The sequence below is a fragment of the Hemitrygon akajei genome, chromosome 12 (assembly GCF_048418815.1).
Source record: "Hemitrygon akajei chromosome 12, sHemAka1.3, whole genome shotgun sequence".
Classification (NCBI taxonomy): Eukaryota; Metazoa; Chordata; class Chondrichthyes; order Myliobatiformes; family Dasyatidae; genus Hemitrygon; species Hemitrygon akajei.
Window position 1 is genome coordinate 66,139,144 of NC_133135.1, and position 18,351 is coordinate 66,157,494.

Sequence of the window (18,351 nt, forward strand, 5' to 3'; positions counted from 1 at the left end):
CAGTCCTCATCGGAGGTTCAGAGGTGGAGAGGCTCAGTAACTTTAAATTCCTGAGTGCTACTATCACAGAGGGCCTGTTCTGCACCCGTCATATAAAGGTAATTGCAAAGAAGCATTTCAGTGCCTCCACTTCCTTAGGAGCCTACAAAAATTTGTCATGACATGAAAAACTTTGACAAACTTCTATAGGTATGTAGTGGAGATTGTATTGACCGGCTGCATCTGGTATGGGAACACCAATGTCTTTGAACGCAAAATCCTATAAAAGGAGGTGGATTCATTACAGATGTAAAGCCCTCCCAACCATTGAGTACATCTACATGAAACATTGCTGTAGAAAAGCGGTGTCAACCATCAAAGATCTTCACCACCCAGGCCATACTCTTTTCTCGCTGCTGCCATCAGGTAGAAGGTACACAAGTGTCAGGACTCACAACACCAGGTTTAGGAACAGTTACTACCCCTCAGCTAACAGGTTCTTGAACAAAAGAGGACAATTACACTCTTCTATTGAGATGTTCCCAACACCAATGATCTCACTTGAAGGACATTTTATCTTGTTATTTCATGCTCTTGTTAATTATTCATATCTATTTATATTTGTAGACTTCTATGCACTACTTGAACTTCCACTGATCCAGTTATAGTTATTAATTTATAGATTTGCCGAGTATACCTGCAGGAAGAGGAATCTCAGGGGTGTATGTGGTAACATGCATGTACTCTGATAATAAAATTCACTTTGAACATTGAACATTGTCTTTTTGTGGTAATTTATTAATGATAAGTCAAGCTATGTCAGTAATATTTATTGCAATTGTATGTAGTTTTCTTCATAGCATGCAAGTGCCTCGACTATTACTCAAGCTGACAGCTCACAGACAATGATCCTGCTCCTTCTAATCCACCCACGAAACCCCCAGGAGGAAGCAAAAGTCAAATCTCACAACACATGCCGGTGATAATAAACCTGATTCCGATTCTGATGGGCAAGCTCTTAATCCACTAACATAAGGAAAGTCCAGGCCAGTCAATGGAACCCATACGGAGTCTTCAAATTCAGATACAAAGTCTTTCGTTCTATGTTTAGCCACATCAGATCAAGTTTTCATGAATCTGCCTATCATTTATAGATGAGCTTTTTTGTTCAAAAGAAAATTTGCTTTTTTTTTCAGAATGTAGCATATTTTTTTCCAAGCCGAATGAAGATCTTTGACTGGTTCAAAAGCAGGAAAATAGATTTTGGTGGTTCTGTAAGGACATGTACACTGCACAGCCTGACCTGTGGCACCCTGTCAGGTCAGTTTCATCAGAAATGCCTTTCAGTGCATCTGAAATTTGTAAAATGTGTTCTGTCTCTGTTCCTGGAACTAACAGCATCAGTGAGTGCCCTCAAAGATTGTAATTGTAATTGCCCTCTAAGTCGTTTCTTGACTCACGATCACAACCAAAATTATTTAAGTTAATTTGAAGATACATTTATGGAAGGCCTACAGATTACTGTTGTGTATTTTCACTCTGAAATGAAAGTACTTGGCCTCATATATTCTTTTTTTTAGTTCGGCCATCAATAATGAACAAAAGAGGAAAAAAAGGCAAGATTTACTCCCTCTCCACTAGCACACTGCCCCATCATAGCACCACCCAAGAGACCTTCAAGAGTCCTTCTATATACATCACAAACTCTTAGGAACATGCCGAAACTGGGTGAATATTCCCACTGACTAATCAAAATCTCTTTATCGAATTGACTTAAAACATAATCCTCTTTATTTGCTTTTGCATTGAATTCCTAGGACATCCTATCCATCAGCTCTACAGGTACCTGCAGCACCCAGACCTCAGCAGTTTAGGAGTGGAGCCCCCTGACCATACTGGTCTTATCAGCACCAGCCAAATCCTGTGTGCAAATTTAAAACAAAAACATAGCTAAACTCACCAATCACAGAAGATTCCTGATCTAAGCTAGCCTGTACATTTACCAGCTGCACAATATTTTTGAACTGTCATGGGGAAATAGTGTTTGAAATATCAGTAGCTTTAGTCTTGAATTAAACAAAAATATCAAGGAACTTGGTGACTATTTTAAAAGATGCATTTAATAGTAGATGTCAGTGTTTGTTTGAAACTCAGTTCGTGGAGCATGAACAATTTGTGCAATTAATAACACAGAACATAGCACAGGTACAGGCCCTTTGGCCCACACTGTGTAGAACTAATTGAAATAGTAATGGAATGTCCTACTGCCTACACAAAGTCTACACTTTCCATTTCCTGCATATTCATGTGCCTATGTAAGAGCATCTTGAATGCCCTTCTCGTATTTGCCTCCACCACCATCCCAGGCAATGCATACTCTTCTGCAGCTTTCTTGGTCCTGCTCTTCCGCTGTAGAATTATTGAGACCTCACCTGCCTAAGAGCTAAGTTCTGGCTCCTGTACCTCTCCCTGGTAGCTCATCGAGTGTGGGTCTCCCCAACATCCTAGCCTCTAAAGGACAGCATCACCCACCTCTGAGCTCAAAAGTAAAAGTACATATATGTCACCATACACTACCCTGTGATTCATCTTCTTGCAGGCATACACGGTAAATAAGAAAAACATAACAGAATCAGTGAAAAACTGCACACGCAACTGCTGTACAAAACAAAACAAACTGTGCAAAATATAAAAAGACAAGAAAAACATTAACTAAATAAGCAATAAATATCATGCACTGAGTTGTAGAGTCGTTAACAGTAACTCCATTTGTTGAGGTGATTGATGTTATCCCCTCTGTTTCAAGACCTGATGGTTGAGGGGTAGTAACTGTTCCTGAACGTGGTGGTGTGGAACTTGAAGCTCCTGTACCCAATTCCTGGTGGCAGCAGTGAGAAGAGTGCAGGGTCTCAATGGTTGGGGTCCCTGATGATGGGTGCTGCTTTCCTGTGACAGCGCTTCTTGTAAATGTGCTCAGTAGCGGGAAGGGCTTGACTTGTAAACGACATGCATGATTGGTCAAGGCCTCCACTAAGTTGCAGTTCTTAGGTATCCAAAATTTTAAAAAGTGACAAAGCTAGAGTTGGTGGATAAAGTTAAGAAATGTGTGCTTGGGCCAACTTTGTCTTGTAAGGTGAGAGAGAAGCATGATGAAAAAGGGAAGGAACTGTAGATATCCATATCAATGTCTTCTCCCTGCCAGCAGTACACTTCTCCATGAGGGCAATGCTTTCACCTGCCTCACAGTTAACCACGAACCTGCAAATATCCTTCTTCAGTTCTCACATGCTGCCTCCTGGAATGTGTCACTATCTCCTGCCAAAAAAATGGGAGATGTTACATATCATGTCCTATGTTATGTCTCGGTGATGGCCCCAACACTAACCTCAGATACAAATTTATCTCCTCCTGCTGTCCACATGGTCAGGAAGACAAGAATTTATTTTCTTCTGTGTCTAAAACTAACTGCATTGTCAGCTAAATCTCAAAAGTCTAGGAAAAAATATCTTGCCTCTTTTTATCAAGGACAAAAACACCTTCCCTTTAAGAAGTGCAGGCTACCTTTAAGCAACACCAGTCATCTGTGATTTTTGGCCCCTGCTGATCTGCCTGCAACCAATGAACTTTGTGACTATGGTTGGCTGCACGTAGCTTCCATTTAAAACAGCGGGGAACACCAAATTAACATGTAGCCTGCAAAACATTGAACAGATGTGGGTTAATCTTGCACATGCCCATGTTCAGTGCTAGCTAACTTCCTTCTGATGAGGATAGATTTTACTATTTGGGTAAATGCTGAACACCTGAAAGCTCTGTGAATATGTGAGTACAGTGCCTCAAGATTACTTGATCTTCATATGGTCTGTTTGCAAAGTGGCTTCAAAGTTTCTAACATAAATAACTTCATTAGCTGTAAAGTGTTTTGAATCATTCTAAAGTCATGATAGGTACTATATAGATTTTTCTTAGGTGAGTAGATATATTCAGTTTCTCTGTTATATGCCTGTTGCCTGGTCTGGACACACTCCTTGTTGCCTGCCCTTTGAAGGGGCCAGATGCTTAATTGTTGACCAAAGTGCCTCCAAAATGCCTGCTTCAGAAACCTACATTCAAACAGGAGAGTATAATCTCAACTGAATGAATTGAAGTTGTGTGTGAAAAATAAAACAGGTGAAAGTATGCATAGACAGTCAACACACAATGTTTTCTCCTTGCTCTTCAATAAGTTTTGTTCCAGTTTGTTAAAACTGCACTACATTGTGCTAATCCATATGCATTTCTCACACACACACACACAATGCTGCCGTTATATTCAGAGTAACACTTATGAGGCTGCTTCCCCAAAGTAGAAGGTTTGCTCAAGCTTCTTGAGTGAGTTGAGCTTCCTCTCCGAGGTACACTCCACATACTGGTGCTATTTGGCTCCTCATTGATGCCTTTGTGATGGCCTTGTACCAAGTCAGCAATTATGTGCAAGTTAAAGCAACAAAATCCTCCAGATGCTCGAAATCTGGTTAAATCAGAAAATCCTGGGAATACTCGGCAATTGTGGAGAGAAAACAGGAGTAATATTTTAGGCCAATAACCCTTCAATGACCTTCTGAAAGTCTCCTATGTTTTTTTTTGTTTTTTACCATGCTGTGAGGGAAGTGTTTATCTTGCATTTTGTCATAAATGTTTTCCACTAATATTGAAGCATCAAACCTGACTGGTAATTTAAATTCTTTATTGCCAGGCTGCAGGCTCTAATGTCTGATTCCCATTACCGCCTCCTGTTTCTTCTTTAACTTCGCTTCAGTTTGATTTCCATGGTAGTAGCAACAGGAATAATTATCAATTTAATATATTGTTGCTAGATGCTTTCTTTGTCATTGTCTGAACATCTTTAAGACAATGAGGACTGCCCATATAATCATCCAATTAAGCTGACAGTACTATTGCATCTTTCACCATTGCTTTTCCTTCTGTGTTTTGAAAGAGTTCCAGTGACTTCAGATACATGTTAATTTCAGGATACAAGTTTGTCTTTCAAGTCTCCTATAACAATCACAATTACTTAATCACTCTGCCACAGTGAGCCTCTGCTCTGCAGTATGTTTAAAAGCTTTCCTTAATTTCAGTCCTGTTCTTATTCTATTAGAAGGTCGAAAGTGGGGATGGTCATTAATGATTGCAGAATGCTCAGTTAATAACTGCTCAGAAAGTGAGTCTGCTGTAGGACCAAGGTAAGCAGGGGCTGGTAACATTCCTGCCACCCAAATGCCAGATGGTGACCAACTACTTCAACAGCAGAGATTCTGACCACTTGTTACTGATTTATTACCATGGGATCTCTATACGGCAGCAACTCATTAGTGATATGCCAACTAAAGCAGATTGGAGTCTTGGAACTACTTGTAAGTTTCCTTCAATGCCTCATCCCAGGACAACACTGTTCTTTCATAATGAGAAGTTTCTGTCCACAAATGTCTTCTGAAACTTGAATGTTTCTCTTACAGGTTGCATGAATAAAGAAACAGCCATGAGAGAATGTGAAACACATAGGCAGGGACTACTTTGTCTAATTTTTGCTGTGTGCATTGGTAGCTTATCTTCCCTGTAGAGTGCAGTAGGTTATATGAATCATATCTCAGCCAGATTAGCATTTTTTTCTGGAAAGAATGGGAGATAATGTTTGAGATAAGATTTTTCAAAGGTGTTATTGCAAAATGCCTTGAACTAAAGTGCCTTGATTGATAAGAGTCCGAAAAATCAGCCATAATGTGCAACTACAAAGTGACAGCTATTAAAAGAAAATTGGGTGGGAAGTAACTGTAACAGAAGTTAAGCCGAAAATTGTTGACAAAAGAGTATGTTCAATATTGTGAATAGAAAGACTTATGAACAAGAAATGCGCCCATGTAGGAACTCATCTGGGTGTCCTATTCTATAAAATGTTGTTTATGGGAGCTTACTATGTGCAAATGGCTCATCACATTTGTCACATCATAACTTTGATGCAACTTTAGAGACACTCCATTGACAATGAAGTGCCGCAGGGCGTGCTGAAAGGCACGCGAAAAGCACTGAATCGCAACAAATCTTCTTTCTCTGTCCATAAATCAAACAATTAATCACTAGTCAGAATACAGTTGGCATGATTCCAAGCACTGTTGGATTATGATAATCACTTTACATTTAATATCATTACTTGCTAATGCTCATTATTAAATTTTATCTTTTATTTACCCTGGGAGTGCTGTCAAGGACAATGTAACCCGTTGGGTTCAAAGTTTTCCACTTTGTACAATAAAGCTAACCCTGGCTTCGATTTGGTGAACTTGTTTTGAACAACGAAGAATACTTGAACTTGTCTTTGAAACAGCACTCACTCCTTTAGGTCTTAAACTCACATTTGGTTTTCATAATGTGTAGACAAACCCTCAAGGAACGCTGCTTCATTTTACAGTTAGTAAGTTAAATGCAAGTGCATTGCAAGAAGTTAGATCTAACTTGATTCTTTGGTAAAGAGCTGAAAGAAGAGTGTGCTGTTAATCAATATCATTGAACAATGCCTGGTATCGTAATAGTTAAGGAGCAAATGATCCGTGATGAATGCTAAAACTGGCAAGCAGTGTCTGTGTTCACCGGGGGTGTGTTCTTAAGACATTTTTTTCATGGACAAATAGCTGCAAACTAACCAGACTTATCCTGTTGACTTTGGCGTACATGAGCAGACCCTTATGGAGTGGCATCCAACATCCTGATTGCATCAGTAGAATAATTGAATCTATACTGTTTGGATTAAGAACATTTTACTTGAGTTTTCACATAACTGACTTCTCTAGTGTAGGGAATAAATACTGGAACTTTTGAAGGTAAGGCAGCTTGCTGCTGGGAATGGGTGTGGAGGTCTTAAAATTATTCATCGCATTTAAATAGTAGTGATTTTAGTCAAGCTTATTGTTGAAACATGAAATGTGTCTGCAGCTTGGGTGATGCACTTAATGCTTTTCAATCATTGAGAAAGGATAGATTTCCTTATGTATTTCATACATGTGAAAAATGTTGTACTGAACATTGCAATAACAGTTAGTAACTGTTATTAACCCATGTAATTGTTACTGCAACTTATGAATAAGTTGTTTAAACAAATTCTCACAATTTGCCTGTTTGAAACAGAGGCCAGTGACTCTGATGTCGAATTAATGACCAGTCCAGTTGTCTTGAAGCAGAATTCGTTCACACTTACATGAAGCCACTCTGCAAAGAGAGCTGTACCTACAGGGGATATTTTTTCAATAGTAGGCAACTAATTCCTCACATAAAACATGGTTGTTTTGGATCAAGCCTAAATATGCATCACTTGTACGTAGTGAAATGAGAGTAAACAGACAATTAAGTCAGTATGCATTAGATACAAATGGTATATTTTGTGTTGTTTGGCTGAATGTAAATTACTTTCAACAGTTAGTGTTGACTTGTAGTTAAATACTGCACTTCAATACAAATTCCAGAGTTGCAAGGCTTGCACTACATCTCGTATGGTGTCTGCCTCATTGTCCATGTGAATGTTTGTTTGTACAAACTTGACCATAACAAAGGTAAGATTTTAAGTTTGGATTCTGACAAACTGAATCTGGTACTTGTTCTCTAGTTTAAACTATGAACTCTGCAAACTGATGATGGACTTCCTTTCAAAAGAGCAACATAATATTGCCCATAAATTAGGACGAGCCTTGTTTTTAAAGTGATTTAATGTGAGGAATAAAAAATAAACAAGATGCTGGAAATCTTAGACAGTCTTCGGTTAAGGGTGGTTTGCTTCCACTCCAATTTTGTGGTGACTGAAGAGTCCCACACAGGTTTGCAGACTCTGCTACAAGGTGTTTGAATGCTGGTCTGGCTGGCTGGTGAGTAGTTTATTCCCTTTGCTCAGCATGACTTCATGAAGGGCAGGTCCTGCCTCACAAACCTGATTGCAGTCTTTGAGGAAGTGACAAAACAAATTGATGAAGGTAGAGTGGTGGATGTGGTGGTGTATATGGATTTCAGTCAAAAATCAAGAGGTATGGGATCCAAGGAAACTTGGCTGTGTGGATTTAGAATTGGCTTACCCATTTCTAACCCATTACCCAGAGGGGTGGGTTGAAGATGGAACATAATCTGCCTGGAGTTTGGTGGCTGGTGGCATTCTGCAGGGAACTGTTCAGGGACCCTTGCTTTTTGTGTTTCTTTTAATATAACTGATTTCGATGAGTGGAAGGATGGGTTGGTAAGTTTGCAGGTGACATGAAGGTTGGTAGTGTTGTGGATAGTGTAGAAGGTTGTCACAGGTTACAACAGGACACTGACTGTATGCAGAGCTCAGCTGAGAAGTGGCAGATGGAGTTCAAGTTGGAGAAGTTTGAAGTGATACACTTTGGAAAATCAGACTCAAACAGAGTACAGGGTTAATGCAGGATTCTTAGGAATGTGAAGGAACGAAAGAATATTAGGACCCATGCCAGCAGCTTTCTCAAAGTTGCTACGCAAGTTGATGGGGTAGTTAAGGAGGTGTATGGTGCGTTGGCTATCACTAGTCGGGGGTTTGAGTTCAACATAATTTTACAGCTCTATTAAACTCTGGTTTGATCACGCTTGGAGTATTGTGTGCAGATTTGGTCATCTCATTATAGGAAGGATATGGAAGCTTTAGAGAGGCTACAGATGAAATGCAAACCAGAATGCTGCCTGTATTTGAGAGCAAGTCTTATGAAGAAAGGTTGAGTGAACTAGGCTTTCTCTTTGGAGTGATAGAGGATCAGAGGTGACTTGATAGAGATGTACAAGATGGTAAGAGGCGTAGATCAAGTAGACAGCCAGGAGTTTTTCCCCAGGGTGTAAATGGCTAATATGAGAGATGATTGGAGGAAGGTATAGTGGTGATGTCAGAGGTAGGTTTTCCACCCAGAGTGGTGAGTGTGCGGAACATGCTGAAGAGCTGTTTGTAGAGGCAGATACATCAGGAAATTTAAGAGACTGTTAGATAGGTGCATGGATGTTAGAAAAATGGAGGACTATGTGGGAGGGGGAAGGTTAGATTGATCTTAGAATAGGTTAAAAGGTCAGCACAACATCATGGGCCAAGAGGCCTGTACGTGCTGTAATATTCTATGTTCTAGTCCATATGTTCCCACTGTAGAGACGCAGAGTGCTCTGTACCTTCCTGCACACACCTCCATTTTGAATAAATTGGGATTTTTTGTGAATTCATACGGATGTAACTTTCTCATTTTAAAGAATCTTTGAGAACATTTGAAGTGGTTTTCTGTCATCCCGGAGACCTTGTCCTAAGAGGCTCCAACAAATGAAACTTTTTTGGGGTCTCTGTTGATAGGCATGTAAGTAACGTGCACATCCACCAAAGCTGTGAGATGTGATCAAGGCCTCAAACCTCAGGATGCTGGTCTGGGAAAGCACGCTAAAGTTGGTTCACCTATCCTGACAATTGATTTTGATTTCTGTGAAGATAGCATTATTGGTACTTCTGCTTTCTATTGTAGGTTCTCCATCTTCGCAGAGTACCTAGGAAACGGGAGATCACTGCTCTCCTTTCTCCATGAGCTTGAGGTTTGATTTGTGATCATGTTATTTAAATACTTTTCCTTGGTCAGTAGGAAGTAATGATGAAGCTTATTATCGATGTTTGCCGTCACTGAGCAATACCTCATGACAAGTGGGAAGTGATCCATGTTCTTCAGGGTTTGATTATGGAGCTAGATTGTAGGGATGGTGTTTTGCATTGTGTCTCGTGTGCTTATTGTAAGGCCCATATTGTCAGGTGCTTTGGTGGAGGAATTTACAACATCTTGAAATTTGTCCTGTGTATAAATACACAACCATCACCTGTGTATTCTAATTCAATGACTGAAGATGGAGAGATCTTGGTTTTCGAGTGCAGATGATAAAGGTTGAACAGTTCCTGTTCCTCTTATTGATTGTCTTCACTCCACATGCGAGCTTGTCGGAGCTGAAGTTCAGGACTGCAGTATAGTAGAGTGACAAGAGGGTTGGTGCTGTTTGCTTGACTCCAGCCTGCTCCTGGGATTGGGTCTTTCCTGGACCTTTGTCTTGGATCACTTTATAAATGGGCTCAGATCAACAAAATGTCCTCCAAGCTGAATCTCAAAGTTGGTGCAAACTAATGGAGGACCGATACTTTATCTCTCAGTGTTGTGACATCAGCAGGTTTAAGCAACAGCACTGAGAGATAAAGCATCAGCCATCCATTGGTTTACAACTTCAGGGAACATCTCCAGAGAGAAAGTCAGGATTCCGTTTCAAATGATTCCATAGTAAATATCTGGGATCAGTATCTACGACCAAGTTCAAATTCAAATTCAACCATATAGTCTGAATACAGCCAAATGAAACAGCATTCCTTTGGGACCAATGTGCAAAACGCAGTACCTACAGTCACGCACAGCACAAATAACGTATCACACATAAAAGATAGCAGTGAAGGTACAGCCACACAAAAAAATATAATATAACCCAAGTCCCTGAGTGCCATCCTGTAGATTGATGGTTCATGGATGTTGTCGGTGAGAGCAAGCATGTAGCAGTCTGCAGATTGACGCAGCCCAGTTTGAGTTCCACTGAGCGAACTCTGGAGGGAAGCACTGCTGGGAGGAGCCAGACCTCAGTCCAGCATGGACTCCACTCACACCACCTCTGGGTGGCTGCAACAGGTGACACTATGGCATGAGGCATGATCTGTGCTACAACCCAGGCCACACAGCTTCTTCGCCATTGGTCTCACTAATAATCAGCGAACAGTACTTGTAGTATTCTACATTACCAATGTCCAACGGGGTCTTCAGATCACAAGAAGAAAAGCCAAGACAATCACTTGCTGTTAGATTGTACACCACCTTCGTAAACCAACCAAGTTGCTTTTCTGTAGCAGGCAGTAACACAGTCCGCACCAACCAGCTCCCCCGCTAACAAGCACCTCGCTGATGGGGTAGACCTGCAGTTCTTAATGGGCTTAATGTCCGGAAGTGTTCTGATTGTAAAAAATAAATACACTTTAAAAGGAGACGGTAGCACCTTTGGTTGGACCCTGAGAGGCTGCTGCATCTAAAGGTTTCACCATTTTACTAAGGAATGATTCCAATGAATGGTGAGGATCAGCATCTTCTTCCAGGGAGTTACAGAAATCCATGGCCAGGGAACGTTTGAGAGAGGGATTCAGGGAGTTCCAAGTGGGCGTCAAACAGATGAGAACTTCAGAGCGCAGAGCAGCATGTCATAAAGCAAAAACCCAGAGGACTGTGGATGCTGAGTGATGGTAACTAAGTGATATGGTTTTGGAATCCAGAATGGTGGAAATTGACAGGAAAATGTAGTTGAGACCAAAGAGATCAGTTGTGTTGTTATTTAATGGCTTGACAGGCCTACATGTAATGTCTCTCAATTCTTGTTACTCTCCTTTGATGCATATTCCTTCATGCATTTGCACAATAGTGATTACCAGTCTGTGTTTTGAACTTCCTTTTAACCTCGCCTCTACAGTGTCTTGAGTGGGAGTTCCGGACCTCCAGTGCTTTGTGCAGTGAATGGACACGTGTTAGAAAACAGGATCAGTGTTATGTCAGCTATATCTATCTATGTTTTTTTCTGAAATTAATATATTGAAGCAAACATAAAAGCCAATAATTTCATCTGTATCTTGCTATCCTGAATGCATGCACATTAAAAAGGGATAATGTTTTGCTTTTCGACAATTACCAGAGATCAACATTTGAAAATGGGGAAGATCTTCAGAGAAAAATAATCTGATAAATTAAAGTGACAAATTGCTTTGTACTTTATTCAGACAATTTCCTTAATCTTCCACATCTGCTTCTATTGTCGAGTGTAATGTCGAGGGGAGTGTAATGCAACAGTTGACCTCTTGCCGACTTCAATGTGATAACTCTGGGTTGTTCCTCCCAGAGGGACCCCCTACCACTGGCAAAACAAAATATCTGCTTTTTAGCTCCGGATCCCTCTTAAATCTTGGGATTGCAGTTCAGAGTAATAAAGATGAAATCATTTCTCATCTCACGCTAAATTGAATACAGTATTGCCATCATAGAATACAATACGAAGTCTTTGTAAAATGCAGATAGGAACAGCTGTAATCTCCCACAGTTAACTACCTTCCCCGCAGCTCGGCAGTTTTACATTTCCCCATCTTTTTGTTGAACCGTAGCCCAGAAACTGAGCCATCTATTGGTTTGAAGATTAATGTCAAGGCAAGAATGGAGTCCAATTTAACCCTTGATACGACATGATTAGAGGCTAACAGTACAAGATTTATTAATTCACAGTAAAAGAAGTCATGAATAATTTAAATAACTTCAGTTCCAATATCTTATCTGTGCCTTGTTAAAATGTGTAAATGAGGGTGGGCCAACGATCAGATAAGAAAGGGTAAAAATTTGGCAAGTTCAAAGTAAATTTATTATCAAAGTGCAATTGTCACCATATACAATCCTGAGATTCATTTTCTTGTGGGCATACTCAGTAAATAAAGGAAGGTCATTTTCTATCAATTGCTGCTGAGAATTTGTCAGTTTTGAAGCTATCTACGGTGACATACTGATGTTCGTAGACCGGTCAGTATGTAAAGCACCTGTGAAAGTATAGCTGAGCAATCGACTGCTTTGGGAGACATGGGAGAGAAAGAAAGACAAAGAAAATTACTGACTACATTCCCATAAGACCATAAGGCATAGGAGCAGAATTAGGCTGTCCAGTCCATTGAACCTGCTCCACCATTCCATCATGACTGGTGCCAGATCCCACTCAACCCCATACACCTCTTGTCATATCCTTTGATGCCCTGACCGATCAGGAAATTGTCAACTTCCACCTTAAATATACCCATGGACTTGGCCTTCACCGCAGTCTGTGGCAGAGCATACCACAGATTCACCACTCTCTGGCTAAAAAATTCCTCCTTACCTCTGTTCTAAAAGGTCGCCCTCCCCCCTCAATTTTGAGGCTGTACCCTCTAGTTCTGGATACCCCCACCAAAGGAAACATCCTCTCCACATCCACCCTAGCTAGTCCCTTCAATATTCGGTAGGTTTCAATGAGAATTCCCCCTCCCCACCCCACATTCTTCTAAATTCCGATGAGTACAGGCCCAAAACTGCCAAACATACCTCGTTTATTGACCCCTTCATTCCCAGAATCAACATTGTGAGCCTCCTCTGGACTGTCTCCAATGATAACACATCCTTTCTGAGATTTGGGGTCCAAAACTGTTGATAATACTCTGAATGTGTCTTGACTAATGTCTTATAAAGGCTTAGCATCATCTCCTTGCTATTCTCCAACATTGCATTTGCCTTCCTAACCACAGACTCAACCTGTAAATTAACCTTCTGGGAGTGTTTCATAAGGACTCTCAAGTCCCTCTTCACCTCTGATGCTCGAACTTTCTCCCCATTTACCTAATAGTCCACACTATTTTTCCTTTTACCAAAATGCATTGTCATACATTTCCCAATACTATTCCATCTGCCACTTTTTTTGCCCATTCTTCCAATTTGTCTGAGAACTGCTTCAATCACGTTGCTTCCTCAGCACTACCTACCCATGTAAAGTATTGCTGTTCTCACGCCTTCTTCTCATTATTACCACCAGCAAGATGTGCAGGAGCCTGAAGGCACACACCTAATGTTTTGGACCAGCTTTTTCCTCTCTGCCATCAGATTAATGAATGGTCGACGAGCACTACCTGCCATTTGTCTTTTGCACCATTTATGTATTTTATTATTTTAACTTTTAGTGATTTTTTATGTCTTGCTGTGTGCTGCTGTAGCAAAAACAAATTTTGTGACATATGCCAGTGATAATAAACCTGATTCTGATTCTACTCTTCACGTCCATGGGAAACTACTTTCAATCCAAATGAACAAGTCAAAGTTATGGCTACCAGCTTTCTTATGTGACTTCCTGTATGGATGCTCCACACTGTACTCTTGATGATTACATGGAAGCTGGTAACTCCAGGCCCCTCCCATTTCATAACATTCTTCAGTAAACGCAGCAGGTCAATGCAAAATCAAGGGAATGATACATTAAATAATATTAAACTTCTGCTTAAAGATTTTGTTTTACAATGGCTTTGATTTTTCTTACTGCCTAGTGTCACACTTTTGAAGATGAGGGATGGCATGACCCCACCCAAATGAACATGCAAACATCAGTGGAAATACTTTTGAGCATCAGAAGGGGAATAGGGATTTAGATTTTGGGTGTGGTGCTGTTTAAGATGAGAAACTTTGTGGAAAAACATTGGACCATTTAACTGCTGTAAGCAACTTGCATTTCAAATGTCTTTAAATCTCTTTAAAAGAAACTGTTCCATTGCAAATGGCAATGTAATGAGAGTGTTGTTTTGAAGTACAAGCAGCTTCGAAGGAGAATCCATTGCAGTTAAAAGAAAGTGTGCTGAAGTCAAGGCATTTCTTCTGTGGTATATCTTAATCTTTGACTTTGGAGACAGATGGTTTAGATTCCCTGCTGGTTAGCAGGAATTCAGAGGGGCAGAGTAGAAAATGCCTTGTGGAATAATAGTCAGCACGATTTAGATTATGACATTCCTGTTCAATTCTCCTTTTTTTATCTTCCGTTCCACCTGACTGCAGCAAAGATAGTTTGACAGTACAGTACATTTTTTAAGAGAATGCGAATGTGCCTTTTGGCAAACTGCCAAAAATGGTTCAGCGCTGAGCAGCTCTGCAATGGAGAGGGAGGCAAGAAGGAATAAAACCTCTTATAGTTTGCTGGCCTTGCAAAACTGGTTGACTTTTATTTTTACCATCACACTACAGAAAGGACTGCTCTAAAGGAGGATAGTCTGCTTCCTTTCCAGTCCTGACGAAGGATCTTGGCCTGATATGTCGACTGTTTATTTCCCTCCACCGTAGGTGCTGCCTGAGTTCCTCCAGCATTTTGTGAGTGTTGCTCGAGATTTCAGCATTTGCAGAATCTCTTGTGCTTGTGACTATTGTCTTCTACGGCTTTGATTTGTAAATTCCTTTATACATCTATATAATTAAGTGACAATATTCAAATAGTTGGAATGCATGTGTCTTTTCTGCTCTCAACCTGTGTTAGAAGGACAATCAGTCTAATACATAATGGTGGATTGTACTGTATATTATTTCATATTCCATCAGCTCCGATCCACATTGAAGTTAAGTAGATGGAAGGTCAAAATCTTCTTGATCTTTTACATGCTTTAATAAGCAGCTGACACAGCTTTGCCTGAAGCTGGCAGACTCCTGTCCAGCACATTGGGTTCCAATGGCATTGAGGCAGTTGTCTGCCAATAGTTCAACAATAGCAATGTCGAACAAATATGAGCAATGAGCTTCCCTCCAGGTCAATCCAATGCCAGGAATGCCACGTTTCAAACATTTCGTACCTCCTTTTGAGTTCAGGAGGATGAGGTATTCTTCCTCTGAGCTTCTCTTCCTCTGCCTTAGATCTTTCCAGCACAGTCCTGCCCTTTTCCAATCACGGAGGCACCTTGTGCTAAGAGCCTGCCTCTGTTTCCATGGATTTACTGTGCTTCTGTAGCAAGCGGCCTGCACGAGTTGTAGGACGTAAGACATGTGAAATTTAAAAGGTATCTGAAAAGAGTGCACAGTTCCCCTTACTTCAATCCCCTCTGGTCAAAGCCAAGGTACCAATCTCCATTCAGCTTCACTAGGTGGACCCTGGTGCCTGTGGGCAGGCAGGCAGGTTTAGTTTATCAGTGGTCCATCTGGATGCTGACTGGGCCTGGGTTTGATGTCTTCCAGTCCAGTAGTCTTCACACCTGGAATGCACCAGAAAGGCAAGGGAGCACTTCAGAAGATGGATCTTTTTTCAAACAAAAACAGTTCTTTTACAAGGTTTTTATTGGTGTGGTTTTTAAAAAGTAAATTTATTAATTATTCATGGCAATACATCTTAAGGTTCCCGATACTAAATCCATTCAGAGTGGCTGTTTGTAAAGCTGCAGAGCTCTTGGCCATTCTGCTGTGCTATTAGCACAAACAGCACAGGAATATTAGTAGATCATTCACCCCATGAGCCAGCTTTGGCATACAATTATTGCTCATACCTACCCATCAAAACTCTATAGATGTTAGTACATGTATCCAATAAAGGTTGTTCCATACACTATGTATGTAGAGAAGTTTGCTAACTTCTCAGTTTACATCCAATATCCTTTTGATTAGACATTTCTCACAAGAATTTCTCTTTGGGTCTCCTATCAACTCTTGTCATTATCCTAAAAACCATTAAACTAATCCTATTAATATTTTGTAATACAAGCAGAAGATTCTGTCCAGATCAGCTAGCAGGGGTATTTGCAAACATTTCTTGTGTCTCCCTGCTTCTGTCTGGGGTTCCCACATGCTTTCAGAATCCAATTACAACCTGCTACCTAAGAACATACAAGGTAACATGTCTTAATGATTACTGCCCAGTGGCTTTGACACTGAGTATCATGAAGTGCTTCGGGCTCGTCGTGGCACACATTGACTCCAGCTTCCCAGACAACCTTGACTTACTGCAGTTCACCTACCACTGAAACAGGTCTACAGTAGATGCCATCTCCTTGGCTCTACATTCATTGCAGGAGCATCTGAACAGTGGAAACCTACCCTCTGACAGGTTGTTGTTGTTTTATTGACTATAGTGCTATCTGCACTACTATAATTCTAAGCAACCTCATCACTAAACTCAGAGACCTAGCAGTTGATACCTCCCTCGGCAACTAGATATTTAACACCCTGACCCACAGATTGCAATCAGTAAGGATGGCAGCAATACCTCCACCACAATTATTCTCAACACTGGTGCTCCGGGGGTGAATTTTAGCCCCCAACTCCACTCAGAATCAGTATCTCAAATAATGATGAGTTGGAGTACAGGAAGGAGATAGCATCAGGTTTTTTTAAAATTTTCTCTCCATTTAAAAAAAAGTCAACCCTTTCATTTCTTCTACCAAAATGCATGACCATACACTTCCTAACACTATATTCCATCTGCCATTTCTTTGCCCATTCTCCTGATCTCGCTAACTCTTTCAGTAGCCTTTCTACTTGCTCAAAACTATCTTCCCTTCCACCTATCTTCATATTGTCTGCAAACTTTGCAACAAAGCTATCAATTCCATCATCCAATCATTGACAACTAACATAAAAAGAATTGATCCCAACGCAGACCCCTGTGGAACATCACTAGTCACTGACAGCCAGCTAGAAAAGGCTCCGTTTATTCCCACTCTTTGCCTCCTGCCAATCAGCCTCTGCTTTATCCATGCTAGAATCTTTCTTGTAATACCATGGGCTTGTAGCTTGTTAAGCAACCTCATGTATGTCACCTTGTCAAAGGCCTTCTGAAAATCCAAGTGCACAATATCAACCCACTCTCCTTTGTCTACCCTGCTTGATATTTCTTCAAAGAACAGATTTGTCAGGCAAGATTTTCCCTTGAGGAAACCATGCTGACTATGGCCTAGTTTAACTTGTGCCTCCAAGTACCCTGAGACCTCATCCTTAATAACCGACTCCTACATCTTCCCAACCGCTGAGGTCAGACTAACTGGCCTATTGTTTGCTTTCTTCTGCATCTCTCCCTTCGTGAAGAGTGGAATGACATTTGCAATCTTCCAATCTTCTAAAACCATTCCAGAATCTAGTGGTTCTTGAAAGATCATTAGTATAATGCCTCCATAATCTCTTCAGCTGCTTCTTTCAGAAGCACGAGGTAACACCAACTGGTCCAAGTGACTTACCTACCTTCAGACCTTTAAGTTTCCCAGGAACCTTCTCTCTAGTTATGGTAACTTCACACACTTCATGACCCCTAACACTTGGAACATCTAGCATACTGTTAGTGTCTTCCACAGTGAAGACTGGCGCAAAATACTTATTCTGTTTGTCCATCATTTTGTTGTCCCCTATTGCTACCTCTCTAGCATTATTTTCTAGCAATCCGATACCCACTCTCACCACTCTTTTACACTTTGTGTATCTGAAGAAACTTTTGGTATCCTTTTTAATATTATTAGTTAGCTTACTTCCATATTCCATCTTTACCTTAATGGCTTTTTTAGTTGCCTTCTGTTGGTTTTTAAAAGTTTCCCAATCCTCTAACTTCCTGCTATTTTTTGCTCTATTATATGCCCTCTCTTTGGCTTTTATGTTGACTTTGACTTCTCTTGTTAGCCACATTTGTGCTATCTTTCTTTTAGAATATTTCTCTTGGGGATGTATATATCCTGTGCCCTCTGAATTGCTTCCAGAAAATTCCAGCCATTGCTGCTCAGCCATCATCCCTGCTGGTGTT

At 40.6% G+C, this 18,351-nt stretch overlaps 1 protein-coding gene across 2 annotated transcripts in view; it reads left to right on the top strand.

The window, feature by feature from the left end:
* Positions 1-3,687: 3,687 nt before the first annotated feature.
* The window catches only part of LOC140737135 (KN motif and ankyrin repeat domain-containing protein 4-like), a 103,026-nt gene continuing 88,362 nt past the window's right edge, over positions 3,688-18,351 (top strand). Inside the window, exon 1 of one of the 2 annotated variants that reach the window (XM_073063330.1) lies at positions 3,688-3,801. The gene's annotated coding sequence lies outside the window, so the exon portion shown is untranslated. Of the gene's footprint in view, positions 3,802-6,670; positions 6,837-18,351 lie in introns of those variants that run through there. The other variant, XM_073063328.1, reaches the window with a different exon arrangement.